A 15,703-nucleotide genomic window follows, 5' to 3' on the forward strand; every position below is an offset into this window, starting at 1 on the left:
GCAGAGCCTCGCAGGGAGCGCGTGTGACGCGGGGACTGCTCTCGGAGCTTTTTGCCCGGCTTTCTTTCTGTAACTGCCTCAAGAAAGTAGAGTCTGTCATTGTTTCCTTTGTTCCGCTGGCTGCAGCTGAGCGCTGCACTTCCTGGGTTGATCGGCGCCTCGCGCTCTGACTTCGGTTTTGCTTTCCATCAATTTATTCAGATGTTACATTCACATTTAGGCCCTTTGTCTGTCTTCCAAAATGGAGGCAGAGCGATGGATCAGAAGTGTTGGGAAGGATGTGTGTCTGCCCGAACCTTTTGTTCCACGCGATAGAACAGAACGGGATCCTGTCTGATGTTCTCTATTAAACGTATTCTGGAAGTTGATTAGAAGGAATGATGGAAAACTCCCTTGAGCGTTATCAACAGGAATACTTATCTTCGTTTGTAGGAGCCATATTAGCTGGAGCTGAACTTTGCCCACCCCAAATGTCTCTATTCTTTGCCATTTTACAGGGACTTTTCTTCTGGTTTTAGAATTTATTTATTTTGAAGGTATTGCTCAGTGAAGAGTAAACAATAGAATCGTCCATTTGGTACCTGTAGTGAGAAAACAGAGCTGCAAGTAACCTTGCTTGGGTAATTTGTACCAGCAGGTTATTAATTACTGATGTGAAGAGGCGCATAAAATCTTAGTGTTTACAAAACAGAATCAAAAATATGACACTAAAAATTAACCATTCTGCCTGAGAGGAATATACAGAGGAACCAAAAGTATCACGAGTGACACAGCTTCTGTGTATCTTCTCACCAGCCTCTATTACATGTGTAGGCTGAGGCTCGCTGTGGTCTGATCTCTCCTTGAGGCACACGGCACTCAGGGGAACAGCAAGTGCCACTTTTGCTTTGCTTCACATTGGTCTGAGGGGCTCTGGTTGGCTTGGGGATGGTTTTATTGTTACCTTTGCCGTATCTTTGTCATTGCTGACAAAAAATGCAGATATCATGTGCACACTTATTCTATTGCTGTCACTGGATGGAAACCCGTACTAGAGAAAAACAAGAAAGTAATTCCACAGCAGAAAGGTGCAGAAGTGTCTTTTGGCACTGTGGCTGTTGCAGAGCCAGTAATGAAGGGCCTGAGCCGGCAAGTTGTGTTTCTGGAGCAGGCTGATAGCTACATTAAGTACAGAAACAAGGAAGTTGAAGTAACAGAGTTGTGTGTGCAGTATTTATTTACACTTGACACCCGTTGCTGATATCTCAGTGTTTAAGTCTTAAAAAGAAGCACTAAATTGTGTTATCTATCTGTTTTACTGATGAACTAGGAAAGGAAGTTTTTCTACCAGGTCAGGATGATTTAAATTGGAAATGGTCAGATTTATGCTGAATCACATCCACTTGGGGATGCGTAGCATAGCCTGGCCTCTTCTAATTGTGCTGGAAATATATTTTTTTGTTTTAAATAGCTTTGTTCTATTAAGTAAGTGCCACGCTTTTTTATGATTAAAAAAGAAGCTGTTTCTGAACATGATGGAAGTGATTCCCTCATGCCTTTGAGCAGTACAAGCTAACCTGATTTTGATTTTCATCCTATGTGTCTCAGTCACGTATCCATCTGCACAGGCAGAAGAGCCTCATTTCAGATTTCACAGAGGAAAACATGGCCAGAGCATGCTTTGCCGTACAGTTTGGAGATTAAAACAATCTGCTAAATCAATAAGTTACTTATAAACGCTGCAGTTTACCACAGGTGTCACGCGGGCTGTGCTTTATCTGCATGTCACCAGGTTTTTTCATGAGATTGATTGTGGTAACTGTACTGTGCTGGCGGAGGTAGAAGAGCCCTGGTTTTTCTCTTCCAGCCCTTTCATCTCAGTGCTGTAAAACAGTGTGACCTTGCACATCTTTGTGTGCATAAGAAGCACATGTACTGCAATTGCTATAGGGTGGGTAGGCTGCTTTATACATAAAGATTTAAAAAATATGCTTTCCAAAATGGAAATGACCTTTGCCATTGTTCCTTCTAATAGTGAGAAGCTATGCCAATAATTATGTGGCCCGTAATGGCTGTTACGTAAATTACATCAAATGAAATGTAATCCTGATATTTGATTTACTGGAACCCTTTACTAACTTTAAACTTATCCAAATATTTATATCACTCAAAAATAACTTTCCCAAACTGAACTATATTCTGAGATGTTTTGATTATAGCACATCGTAATGTAAGTTGGTTGATTCTCTTTTTTTGAGATTTGGACAGAAGAATTTTTCCAAATTTTGTCTTACAGCGCTGTCGTCTTCAGCAGAAGAATAATTTCCAGCTCCTTGTAGCACCCAGGCTGAAGGCTTTTGTGAGGTGAAAAAACGTGCTGTGAGAAAGGACACTGCAAGCCATTAATGGCCCTATTGGGCTGGAATATGGGAGTGGCAGAATTCCCTGTGGAAAGCTGTGCTTTGGGAACGTGCAGTGTAAGATCCAAAATCTGAAATATGCATGTAGAAATGCACATCTCCCTCTTGCATTGCCAGGCAAAAGATCCATGCAGCTGAGGGAACAGGTCAGCCAGCTGTGTGTGGTCACGTACATGGTGTAAACAAAGCACGAGCCTTATTTTAGGAATTAGTGAGCGTGAGTTGTTCTTTAATGTGGGTGGCTTTCTTTTTAGACTTCTGTTACGTGTAATTATGCCAGCTGATGTCAATCTTACTCAGCGGTATGACATGATAGGGTAAATGAAAATGACTTTGTGGGCTTGTTTATTATTAAGTAGCCTCAGAACCTTCTCACCTTCTAATGAGAGCTTAAGGAGCATGCCAGGTGTTGTATTTAAGGTAAGAGTGTTAGTGCTGGCATTAGGTACTTGTTTAAAACCTTCTGGATCCTGCTTGTTAAAGTTGCACGGAACATGAGTGTGAAGTGTGGGAGCCATGGCATCAGTTTGCTTTAGAGAAGCTTGCCAGGTCATTTCTAGATCTCATCTCTCCTCTTCGGCAATCTGACCCCGTTGCTTTATGTAGATGTAAGCCACAAACATTCCCTTTGGTGCGGGACTGACATTTTGGATTGACTTGTTTCTGAAGCACGTTTCCACGTACAGTGAGTGAGTGCTTTGGGAAGTTCTTGGCAATGGTGCTAGCAGCTTGCAGATAAAACGCTTCCAGAATTTATCTGTGCATTTTTATATGCTACCTGTGGGAGCAGCTCTGACAAATGCACCTGTGCTCACTTCATAAATTAATCCTAACTTGAAGTGAGTTGCTGTGTTATGAGCACTGGGTGGTAAGGTATGCTGTGTTCAGAGCATAATGTGAATCAGGACAGTGTTACTGAGCCTATTACCTTGCTTAAGTCAAGTGCTTGATATAGTCACAAGCTTTTAAGCTCTATTTAATAACTGGTGAGTTGCGCCGTGACAACCTTGAGCCTCAGGAAGGTTTGCAGAAAGGTTGCTGAGCTGTGCTCATTTCAAAGATGCATTTGTTTTGACAAAGTAAATACTTAATAGAGATTGTGTGAAAAGGTCTTCATTAAAATTAAGATTTGGGTGACTTCAGTGCTACGCATGCCTGGGAGGAAATGATAAATTCCGAAGACAGATTTAGATGCAGGAACAACCCTTTTTTTTTCCACCAGGCTCCGTGCCTGGTGATTTTGGTGGCTTGTGCTCTTTGTTTGGTTTGGTTTTTTTTTTTTGCTTAGTAGGGTGCATTGCAGAGGTGTGGTCTGCAGTAATTGCACTTCTTATAAAAACCGTGCTGTTGATATCATCTTGTGATTTACCAATCCATCTGCGTGTTGTCTTGTAGTTTTCTTGTCCTGCGTTCCCAAGTAGTGAACAGATCTTATTTTCTGGCATAAATACAACGTGAATTTCATAACCGTCATTTTTGTTGGGTTGTTGAAATAGGGAAATGGGGAGTTGTGTGTCCTCAGATTGCCAAGTTCTTGGCTGAACTGCGAGATCTGGCATTTCTTTTTGTGAGGATTTTGTGTTGTGTGATTATGGTGGGCTTTGAATGAAGTAGAGTTTGGCAGCAGAAATCAGTATTTTGGTTACCTGTTTTTCTTTCTTTCCTCTGAATGGCAGGAGGAATTAAAGCCAAAAAAATCCCAATTTCTCAGCTTTCCTCGTGAACTTCTATCTACTCCTTCTGTAGTTCACAGAATCATTCTTGTTTGTTACTCTTCCATGTTGGGGGGAAAAAGATTTCCCCACTCTTGGAAGGCAGGGCTGATGGTACAGCAGCTGCTCATCTGTCTTTGTATCCCTGAGCCTTAAACAAAGGGGTCCCCACAGCTGCTGCAAGGTGGGAAGTGGTGGGAGGTGTAATGGAGCTGTGTAGCTCCACTGAGCTTGTGGGCAGGCATTTCTGCAATGCCAGAAAGGTGTTCTAAATTTGCAGAGAAACTGAAAGGCTTGAAAGACAGTCAGCTCTGTGAGATGTTTTGTAGGAGTGGAATTTTTCCCCTAGTCATGATGCTGGGTGATCTCTTGAAAAGAAAGGGGAGTGAGAGGACAAGATGTGGGGTGGGAGGCTGCCTGAGATTTGTAGTAAAATTACAAGGATCTTTGAGGAGTGCATTGGATGAATGAGAAGGGCCAAGTTAAAGGCACACAGTGGGGTCGGTAGTGGTGATAGAGGTTGTGGAGTTGAAAACAGGAAGGGGATACGATACTCTCAATAAAATGGGAGCAGGGGGAGTGCGAGGGCTGCTCTGGTGCTGCCTTGCTTCCTTTTGCTATGAGAAAGAAAGGTTTGTCTCTCTAAAACAAAACAACAAAGCTGATCAGCTTAGAAGCTTGGAGCAGTTAGGATCTAATCTGTTATTTCATTTTTAATTAACAGACCGTAGGCTATATGCTAGCTACTTCCTTTCCTTTGTATGCAGAAATTAATTGCATTTACAGTTTTCCTCATCTGTCCTTTGATATTGTACCGTCACAGGCATGAACAGTCTCTTTAAAGACAAAACTTCTAAGCTACTTCTGAGGAAAGAGACGAGCTTTCTGAACTCTTTGATGGCTATTGAAATATTTTACAGCTGTCCTATAAACTTTCCTTTCACTCTGGGAAGGAAACCTTTAAAATATGTATAAAACAATTCTATAGATGCTTAGAAAAAGTACTCGTTTCAGTGACCTCCAAAGAAAATAGAGTTGGTTCTTTGTGTTCCAGACAGTGATGGAAAATTCTGAATCTGATTGTTTTTAGTGCAAGCTGAAGTTACACTATTGTCACAGTTTCTGAAGCAGGAAGGCTGGGAAAACAGGGTTAGGAAAAGCTAGGCTTTCCTGAAATCAGTTCTGCTAGTTTTACTGCTAGAACAGAAATTCTAAACGTGGGCTTCTCAAAATCTGTTTGTTTATTCAGAAGGGAGCTGGAGGGTTGTTTCTGATTATTTGTTTTGAATGTGAAACATGCTGTCTTTATGCTACTTGCAGTAAAATTAATGTAGGCATCTCTTTGTAAATCAGGCAGTAATGGCCATCGGAAATGTTTTAGCATGCGTTTGCTGCAGCTTATTTGCTTTGTGACATGAACACAAAGCCTTTCTCTGGCCCTTAGTTTCTGGCTTGTTGATCTTAGATAAATCAGCTAGCTGCTTACTTTTCCCTTTCTCTTTCACGAAAGTGGAAAAGACACTGCAGAAAGCCAGGTGTGTGCAGCAGCCTTTTTGAGAAGGGGAAACAGAGGCATAAAGTTGAGCAGTGATCTATCACGGGAACCTAAAAGGAATCTATATCGGAGGTGACAGTTCAGCTGCAAAGATAAGTAATAAAGGCAAGGAGACAAACGGAAGATTTAGGAGGAAATGAGGCAAAAGACTTGCAGCTTAGTGACACCTGTTAGAAAAGGCATTGCCTTGTAGCTGATGGGGAGCTGCAGATGCAGATTACAGGGTAATAAAACCAGGCTGGTATTTTAACAGTAATCTAAATGCATCGGGAAAGCAGCGTGCTGCTTACTGCCTTTGGCACTCGCTGGCCTGCAGGTGAGGAGCACCTGCTCATGGGAAGCGGGGGCTGTGAGCAGCACCGTGCTGCCTGAGAAAGGGCTGTGGTGTGTGCCATTGCCAAGGAAGCTTGGACAGCCGAGACATCAGTTTAGGATTCTCAGGTCTGTTTTTGATCATGCCCCTCTGGAATATCTGTTTTTTTGTTTTCTGTTTTTTGTTTTTTTTTCCTAGAAAAATCCTGTTATGCATAGAGAAGTTTGGCCTTGTGTTTTGTTGTACTTGGAAGTCTAAATGGCATCCACCTCCTTAAGCTGTCAAACACTTCACCGCCAAGCGAGGCGTGACCCCTTTCTGTACGAGAAATTTGCACAAAAGGTGAACGTGGCACTCCAGATGGCTGCAGGGCCATGCTGTCAGGCGACTGGTTGCATTCTGCGGGCTTCTTGTCTGCTCCCCTCCCTTGGCTTGATGCACAGCAGCTGCTGGGCTTGCTTTCATTGCGCTAAGCGGGTGTTGGACTGAGCAGATGGTTTGGCTGCTCAAACTCACATAGGGATAGTTCATCTGCCTGTCATTCTCATGCATGTGATGATTTCTTACAGGTCTCTTGCAAGCTTAAAGCCCCTGAGGAGGAAGTGGGAAAGGATTGTGTGAAATGGGGCTCTGGCTGTTCAGTTGCAGTGTGAAGGTTTGGCTGCAGGGCAATTGTGATTCCATCTCTCTTGAGTAGGTTTATGTTTGACCTTTAAGGTGTTCAAATCCAGAGTGCTATTTGGGAGCAAATTTAGCAACAGTTAGTTACTTTTGTGAAACACTGTTCAGGCTGTCAGCTGTGCTTTCCTATGAATAATAGAAAATGGGACTGGACGTGGACAGGACCTAGGGAAGCTGTCCAGAACAACATCACAGCCAAATGGTTCCCTTGGCCAGGCAACCTGAGAAGTTAGCCAAAACATCCCTGCTTGATGCCCTTTGCAGGAGGCAGAGCAGGGGAGCGCTGCAGCTCCCAGCCCATGCCCACTGTACGCTGAAGGTACAAAGCCCAGGTTGAGATGAGCAACTCTGGCAGCTGCTTCATTCTCTCTGAGCTATAAAGCAAAAGGTGACAGAACAGACAGGGAGCACCTGCAGATCACCACCTGGATTTCATAGAGCAGGGTGTTCGAATCTGGTGTTGTTTAATTGGTGATATGTTAGTGTGTTTAGGCCAGACCTCCGCTGACCTACAGATAACCCTTTTGACACGATGTGTTTTGTGACATAGCATGATGCTGTTGGAAAAAGGATTCAGCTGTTTAAGTAGCTAAGCTTTCTACTTAATGAGTAGAAAGCTTTTCCTGAGATGTGTAAAAAGATTTTAATGCCTTGTCAAATTTTAATGGCTCGTTAAAGTTTTGTCAGACAGCTTTTTGATCATCAGAACGTTATTTACAGCACTGATGCACAGTTACAGGCTTTCTCATCTCTACTTGTAGTTCAGCTGCATGGAAGCAGTGATTGCAGTCTTTTATGCTATATTTTAATGTGTTTACTTGTATTTTTTCTGTATTTGGGAATGCCTTGCTATGTACAGAGAGAAGTGTTTTTTTTTTAATGTCATGGGAGATTTTTACATTTCCAGAGGTTATCTTTCTTGTACATTTAAACCACACCAGAGCAAGCAGAGGATGTCTTTACAGATAAATTACATGTTTTGTTTGTGTTTCTCTCTTTAGTTGCAGATAAACAGCATTTCCCTGTGCTTTCCCTCAGTGATGTGGGAACTGAAGCACAGAATTTTGGGGTAATGGTTCAGAGCCGAAACAGAAGAAGGAAGGAAGCTTGAGAGACCTACCCACTTGGTTTCAAAGGGAGCTATCCTTGTACAAGTACAGCAATCTGATGCTCGTTATGGTTTTGTTTCTGCATGAGCACAAAAAGATATCTTCCCACCTCAGCTGGAAAATAAAAGGGTGGTCTTGTCTTTGCTGGAGTTCAGTGGAATCTGCTTGTTCTGGGAGTGGCTTGTGAGTAAGAATGAGATGCAGAGCTGAGCCTTGTGGGTGACCAAGGGGGTAAGGGGAAGATCAAGTGGCCCTGTTGTTGTGTAATAGGTTGGCCCTTTTGAGAAAGAGGATTGCCATTATTAGTGTTGGAAGTGAAACAGCAGCTGTGTTGTTTATGTTTCAGTCTTGCAAATCTAGGGGGAAGGTGGCAGCTTGCAAGTCTCAGCATTGTGTTTGTGCGGTCTTCTGCTGTGCTTGCTTCCTGTGGTATCCTTCTAAAGGAGTGAGAGCTCACATGAACTGTCATTGAACAGCTGTGGTTAACGCAGGCGCTTGGTCCTGGGGCTGTGACCTGGCAGGCTGAGTGGGAGAGCCATGCTGGGCTACTCTTCAGTCCTGCACTTTGCAGTACATCTTGTACTTAGATCAGATCTGCAGGACCGTGCGTAAACAGGATAAGGGCTTTTCTTTTCACTGATTCTTCCAGCACTGAAGTCTGATAGTCCTTGTATACCAGCAGGGTTGGGATTTTTTTCCTTTTAGCAGTATTTCTGTGTAACAAGATTCAGGGACCTGGAGGATGCTTTTGCCACCAGAATCTGCCACTTTCATTGTGTTCAGAACTTTCCAGCATGGGATGTTTACTCAGAGTCCTGGCCTCCTTTTCCCTCTGCCACTTTGTTTACTCTCTCTTCCTTCAAGGTCTCACAGTAACCGGTGCTGTGCTGTGGCAGTTCAAGGACACAGCAGCTGAGGTGCGTGGCTTTGAGACCCACAGCAGGGCTGCAGAGAATGCAGCCACTCCTCAGTGTGGCAGCCACAAGTTTCCCATGTGAGCCAGCTGTCAAAAACATTGCTCTTGTCTGCATTGCCATGTCCCTGCCAGGGGCTTTATCACCTTGGCAAAGTTCTCATCCCATAAAATCCTAGTGCAGGATGAGATCAGCAAACTAGGACTGGTGGTACAGTGTCCACGCCTGCGTGATGTACTTTTGTGTCTTTGGACAGCAGCAGTTGGAATGAAGTGACACTGGGGCTTCACAGTAGACCTAAAAATAACTTGGGCCCACTGCATTTGGTTACCATCTAGCAACTGTACATTCATGTGAGTGTGCCTGCAGCCAGCACAGGCTATTCAGCGAAACACATTCCGTCTGTATCTTGAACACAGATTTTTGGCTGCTGATAATTTTTTAGTTATTTATCGTCACAAATGAAATAATTTCCAAAGGGGCAGGGAGTAATGGAATGTGAATTGTGGAAGAGCTGCTCAGTTCCTTGTGATCCGTCTTTGAAGTCCTTGACCACTCTTTATTATCTTCTCATTATGCAGACCTTTGCTTTTGGTGCTCTGGTATGACACTTGACGTAGCCTGTATTAGTTATTGAGAGCAATGACTCTGTAGCATGTTGGAGACAGGAAATACCTGGGCTTTGGCCCTGTCAGCTGTTACGGAAGTGCCAAATGGGAAGAGGCCAGTGGAAGGTCCTGTTTTTCTGATGTACCAAACAGTGGCCAGAGCTGTTACCTGCTGCCACGTTTTCCACAGCAAAGAATGATATAATTAATTTTCTAGGATGTTTGGTTTCTGCTTATTGTGAGGAATATCTGAACGTGAGCAGGCTTATCCATGGCAAGTCAAAGTCTGCTGATGGTAGTGATGGTGGGAGCTGTCTGTAGCAGAAGAGTTTGTTGTGTTTGTGCAAAAGGCAACACAACAAGGTCTGAGTTCAGCTGAGCTGAAGGTTCAGGAATGGGCTGTGAAATTTGTTGGTATGTTAGCAGTACGTAAGGACCTGAATGTTACCTACCACTCTGTTCGTGTTAGCTCATTGCATGGAGTGTTCAACAAAGGTAGAAATGTTTCCTTGTATACTTTTGAACTCCTGCATATTAATGTCTGCACAGATATTACAGCTTAGTCCAGCTTTCTATTTGCTTGGTAAACATCTGTCCCTGCCGGGATGGAGGGTGAGAGTGCTGGAACAGAAAATTAGGTGGTGGTGTGGCGAATGTGGGAAGGCAGTGAGAGGGAATGGTCTGCTTTCTTTTGCTCTTCTCTAATGCAGCTTTTGAGAAAGAAAATTGAAGGTTGTAGTAGGGGAACAACGGATGGCCTGGGAACACACACAGAAATGACTTTTTTGGGTTTGAGGATATAGCACTTCTAGGAAGGAAGAAGTAAATCAAAGGATTTTGGTATTATTGTGAAATAGTTTGATTTGCTGCAGAGCCAGAGGAATACTTTGCCTGTTGTCATTATTTATTACAGCCTTAGTTCAAATGAACCTAGTCATGAGATGGGGGAAAACATTTGACCAAAGACAAAAATATCCCTAAGGATGAAACTGTATTTATTCTAGGTGCTTAGCAATCATGTTTGACACCTAAAAATCTGTGAAAATAGAAAGCAGACATTGTGAAATAGCTGAAAGCCTGCAGCAATCTATCAAACACTGGGATATCTGAATCTGTTGCAGCAGTCACTGCGGTGCTTCTTGTCTATTAAGAATGCCATTATCCCTCCCTTTTCCAGGCAAAGAGCTGCTAAATCAATACACATTCAACTTACCCAGGTATGAATAAAAGAGTCTATAGACGTAGTGAAAGAAGTACCACGGTTCTTCTTATGTGCTTTTAGAGAGTAGATAAATATCATTTCCCTTAACAACTGAGAAGTGTTTACAAAAGTCCAACTTCTCAGAAATGTGCACTGAGTCAAGGTATGCAGAGCACTCAGTTAACCCACTGCATGAATTGGAGCTGGTTTAAGCTCTTGGTTTCCTGACCCTGCTGGTAATTGACAGAGCCACGTTTTTGGTTTGTCCTAGGACTGCCTGAGATGTGCAAGGCCAGCAGAGATGTGACAGCAGGCTTTCCTGCCTTTACCAGTTTCCCTCAGTAGAAACATGGGAAGCATGTGGGACTGGAGGGAGCGGGAGCATGCTGGGGACTGGAGGGAGCGTCACGCAGACATGCCTGTCCTGTTCTCACTGTTCCCAAAAACTTGTGGCTGCTGCTGGAGTGCTGGGACCTTTGGCCTGACCCATATGGCTGTTCATACAGCCCTTATGGTAAGGCAGGAGACATCTGCTGCCAAGGACTGCAGTCAGCTAGACGCTGTTGTAGTATCAGCAGTGACAAAATTCCAGGCAGCACTTTCACTGTTTGCTAACCTTTTATCTTTGTTAATAAGAGGCTTGTCTTTTGCCTTACAGAAGCTGCAGCCTTCAAGCACGCTCATTTTGTTGTAGCTTTTTTTTTTTTTTGCAGAAACATTGTGGGTTTTTTTTCTGGGCAGCACAGGACAGTACATGTCAGTGGCACTTGGCCTCTGGAAACTTAAGATAAGTTCAGTGTGTGTTGCTGTGTGGCTGCTCTTGGTGATACCAGCCTACTGCTCGGCTGCCTTCCCTGAGAGGCTGCTTGAAGGTTTTGGCTATTCCTCTGCTTTATGAAAGCACAGCCAGTATGTGTGTGACTTGAATGCCTCTGTGATCTGAGTCATTCCTTCTGTAAAGGAGGGGAAGGAGTAATCAAACTGCATCGGAACAAGAGGCATTCCTGAGTTCTGTTCTGTCTTGCAGTGTGAAATAGTTAACCCTTCTAAGGAACCACGTGATTAGATTTCACTTGCTTTATCAAATCAGCAAATATTATCAAAGAGCACAGTTCAACTTCGAGGCTCTGCGAGTAGATGTGTGCAAATCTGCAATAGAAGCCAATTAATTACTGTTTCTAATAAAGTTTTGCTCAGTGAAAGCTCTGTTTAAGAGCCCAGCATGCATCCCATCTGTTTTCAGTATCCAGTCATACAAGTAGAACACTTGGATCTCCAGTAAAAGTCTTTGCAGAGCTTAAAGAGCCTAAATTTTTACTAGCAGTTTTTATGAGCTGCATTATTAGGTTTGGGATCTGACCTCTGCATGTGGTGGTTGTAGCCTGTGTGGGTACAGTGAGCTTTTGGAAATGGGGACACAGCTCCTAGGAAGGTTAGAGACTGTTTTCCCTACACCAGTAAATGTGTGACAGGTTATTTAATTTGAGCACTCCAAGGAACTCTACAAAGCGAAGGCTGAGGCTGTTATATTGTGATTTTTTTTGCACGTGGAAAAAACGTGGAAGAGTCATGGGGGAGGGTCGTTTGGTGAGGGAGGATTTTTGCAGTAGAGGTTGTTTGTAGTGAGGTTCAGGAAAGTGCTGATATTGTAATTGTTTTGCTTGGGAAGGCACCGCTTGCTTTGGGACATAAGCCATGTGGGACTCTTTGAAGATGTGTCCTTGGCAAGGGGATCATTCGTCCAACTGTGTCTTAACCAGTGTGAGGGTGAATGATGGGCAAGTGTCTGGACTGTTGTGCTGAGGGATATTTGGTCATAGTGGTTCCTGTGAGCAAAGGGATGACTTTATAAGAAATGCCACTTGGAGGGCTGCCTGCATGTAGTCTGGAGAGGCAGGAAGTACAGAAAAGCTTTAAACTGCTGCTTTCAAACTTCCTGTTCCTGATTAGTATATAGCTCTAAGGAGAGAGAAATTTGAATGGCTGGAAGAGCTCTGTTGTCCTGGGATCCTGTGCAATCCTGCTGACCAGGAGTGACTGTTGGGAGGTCAGGGGCAGAGGGAATCCTGCTTGTCTGGTGCTGCTGGCAGTTGTTCCTGTGTGATTTGTGTTTGTGCAAACTGACTTGGTTTGCTGTGCCCCCAGGACACTCTTTCCCCCCCCCCCAAATGCAATGCACTCAGCAACAGTTCTCATCTTTCCTCACTTTTCCAAAAGCTTGGAAACATAATTGTATCATAACCACTATGACCTGCCTATTCACCCTAGTGTCGGACTTATTTCTTGAATGATGCCAGCGTTCAGTTTTCAATGCCTCTGAATTTGTCTTTCTGCTTCCCTTATAGGAGACACTGGAGGTGGGGGAGGATTTTGAGTTTGCTTTCTGAGCAGCGATAGTGCTCCATTTTCTCAGTGCACTGAGCATCCTGAAAACTTCTTGGCATTCCCATGCTTCTCAGCCTTCCAGTTTTCAGCAGTTTATTACTGAACAAATTGCATTCATTTTTACTTGTTTTTTTTTGACAGGCTTTGAAAGTGTTTCACATTCTCTTGGCCCGGTCTGATCTTAACATCCCCGTGTGGGAACCAGGGCTCCAGGACTCTCCCTCAGCCTGTCCAATCCTAAATTGGCAACGAGAGCCGTGTGGGAAAAGTGACACGGATTCCGTGTCATCAGCATTAGCACGCTTCTGCCTCGTGTCCCACTTAATTCAGCCCCGGCTCACTTACACAGCCTGTCAGGGAGCACAGCCTGCTGTCTGCTGGCCTGGAGATGAAGGCCTGTTCCCTGCCCAGCCCCCCCCCCCCGAGGCTGTGAGCTCTGTGGTGGCTCCCAGGGGTGTCCCAGGGTCCTGCAGTGGGGCCAAGAGGAGCTGTGGCTTCGCAGGTCCCACCACTGAGTGCCTCTGGTGTTGGTGGAGTTATTGAGAAAGCATTGGTTTGCACTTAGTTCCAGCAGAAGTGTTTTTCTGTGAAGTCTATATGGCCTTTTAGAGATGCCTTTCTTCCCCCCCCCCAAGCTCCTTTTCTTCTCATTCTGGTCTGTTTTATGTTAACTCTGGAAAGAGTTTTCTCCCTGCATTATCTTTCTGTGGGATTTTTTTGATCTTTCAGTGGCCTTAATAGTGACACAACTGTGCCTTTCGTCTGCTTCTGTCCTTTGTGTAGCTTCTGCTCTAACTTTTATGTGAGCTTTCAATAAGCTGCATGCGCTCAAGTCTGTAATAACTGAATTTGGTAACAAGTCTGGTGTTCCTCGTGCTGCAGGGAGCTGCTTGCAAACAGATAGTGTGAAAGCTTTGTTTTGCAAGGGGAGAGGTGGGGAGCGTCACTTCTTTTTAAAACACTTAAGTCATTTTCAGAACAAGATCTCTGAAGACTCGCAGTGTATTTTTAGGCTGGCTATGTTGTGCGGGGAATGTTACATTATCCAATGTGGCAGAAGTGCCGGTTTTGAGTTTCTCTGCCTGGTAAACACTTCTCAGTTCCTGTAGGTATGAGAGCTGTGCTGATCCCCTGTGCTGATAGGGTTTGTTTGGGTTTTTCAGGCGCTCTGCGTGTTAAAAGTCTCTGAACCACAATTTAGGTGCTTAAAACAAGGTCCTAGATTATCACACCTTGATCAGTCTATTAATCCAGGCTGAATCACAAAAGGATCCTGACACATTTGTTGCTAGCCCTGTACAAGGGGTTCTTGCCAGCAGCTATCCTTATAATTGGGAAGGAAGGGGCTCTGCGCAGCACTGGTTCCTGATCACTGTTCTTGACAAGAGCTCTTTGTGGTGTAAAGCAAGTTTATTGATCGTGTGTGAAGCCCTTTGTTGATATGCTTATCAGTGCAACGTGCTGCTGATCATCACAGCAGCTGCTGACAGCAGGGAAAGCTCCTCTGCTTCCCAGCAGAGATTTTTGTAAGGAAAGTTCATGGCAGAACAATCTTGTTAGATAGGTACAGGGTGCTTCCTTTGCCTCACCGAACTTGTAAGTCATCCTTGAGCAGCAGAGAGGATGAAGAGGAGGAAAAGGGTGCCTGAGTGTTGTGATTGTTTCCTGACAGGGAAGTGTGCATCAAGGAGGAAGCTGAAAAGAAAGCTGCTGGAGAGAAAAGTGCAGCAAAGAATCTGGCTTTTATCACAGTCCTCGCTGCTGTACATCAGGGTGAAGTCACTGGTGGGCCATTGCACATTAGAGTCATGAGGTGCTTTAAGGCTGGTGGTGTCTTTTTCTCCTTTTGGGCAAAGAATAAATGTTCCCTAAATGGAAGTTCTCCAGCTGATTGCACGAAAATAATTTTGACAACTTGGTGGATGATGCTGGATGCTCATTTTCTGGTCATCCTGGCCCCAGGCACGGCACTGACTGTGTGCAATCCTGGTACCAGTGAGAAAGGCAAAAGAAAAGAGGCTGTATTTGAAGCTGTGCAACTCTAGTTGGTTGCCTTCAATTCTTGCCCTGCAGCTTGCAGGCAGTAAACAGCTGCTGGCATTCTCTGAGCAGGCTTCATGCTTACTGCTTTGAATACAGAGATAACGTGCTGATTTTGTTATAAGGGTGAGTCATTTAAAACATGAAGCATTAAGCTGCACCGCAAAAAAAAAAAAAAAAAAAAAGCTACCAAACATTAAAAGAAATTGACTTTCCACCCTCTTACCCAGCAATTATTGTAGGCTGCTCTGGTAGCACCTTCTGTTCTTAACGCTGCCCACTAATTCCAGCTGTGTAACCACACTTTTTGTTGTTTAACTGCTCGATCTGAACTTTCTCATATTTAAGCCAATGATTTTTGGATGAGAAATTGTTAAAAGAAGTTCAGTCTGTTCCATTAATAAAATGTCTTGGCCATATTGAAGTAAAGAAAAAAGGGTTCCAGTCGTTTTTGAAAAATGCTGCTACCCAAAGGTTTGTAGCAGGGCCTTGCATTCTTTGGTGAGGCTGTTGCCCATGTGCTACTTGAACGCTCTCACCTGTGAAACTGCTCTTAAGCTTGGTCAGACTGGAGTCTTCCATGTATCCAGTAGCTGCTGAGGTGGCAGCTCATCGCCTGGAGGGGACAGAGAAGGGCAGCCGTGGCTTTGGAAGCAAAAACACCTCAGCTGGCTGAGCAGAGAAGTGGCTAATGAAATGTTAATAGGTCCATTTCTCAGTTTTCCAATGCAGAATGGGAATGAAAGCACTGTGGAGAAACCTGTGAGTGGCCTTGTTGTTAACCGT

At 44.1% G+C, this 15,703-nt stretch overlaps 1 protein-coding gene across 1 annotated transcript in view; it reads left to right on the top strand.

The window, feature by feature from the left end:
• The window catches only part of MLXIP (MLX interacting protein), a gene marked incomplete at both ends in the record, with an annotated part of 39,997 nt that overhangs the window by 759 nt on the left and 23,535 nt on the right, over positions 1-15,703 (top strand). The gene's annotated exons all lie outside the window — the stretch shown is intronic.

Source organism: Tetrao urogallus (assembly GCF_951394365.1).
Source record: "Tetrao urogallus genome assembly, chromosome: 17".
NCBI lineage: Eukaryota > Metazoa > Chordata > Aves > Galliformes > Phasianidae > Tetrao > Tetrao urogallus.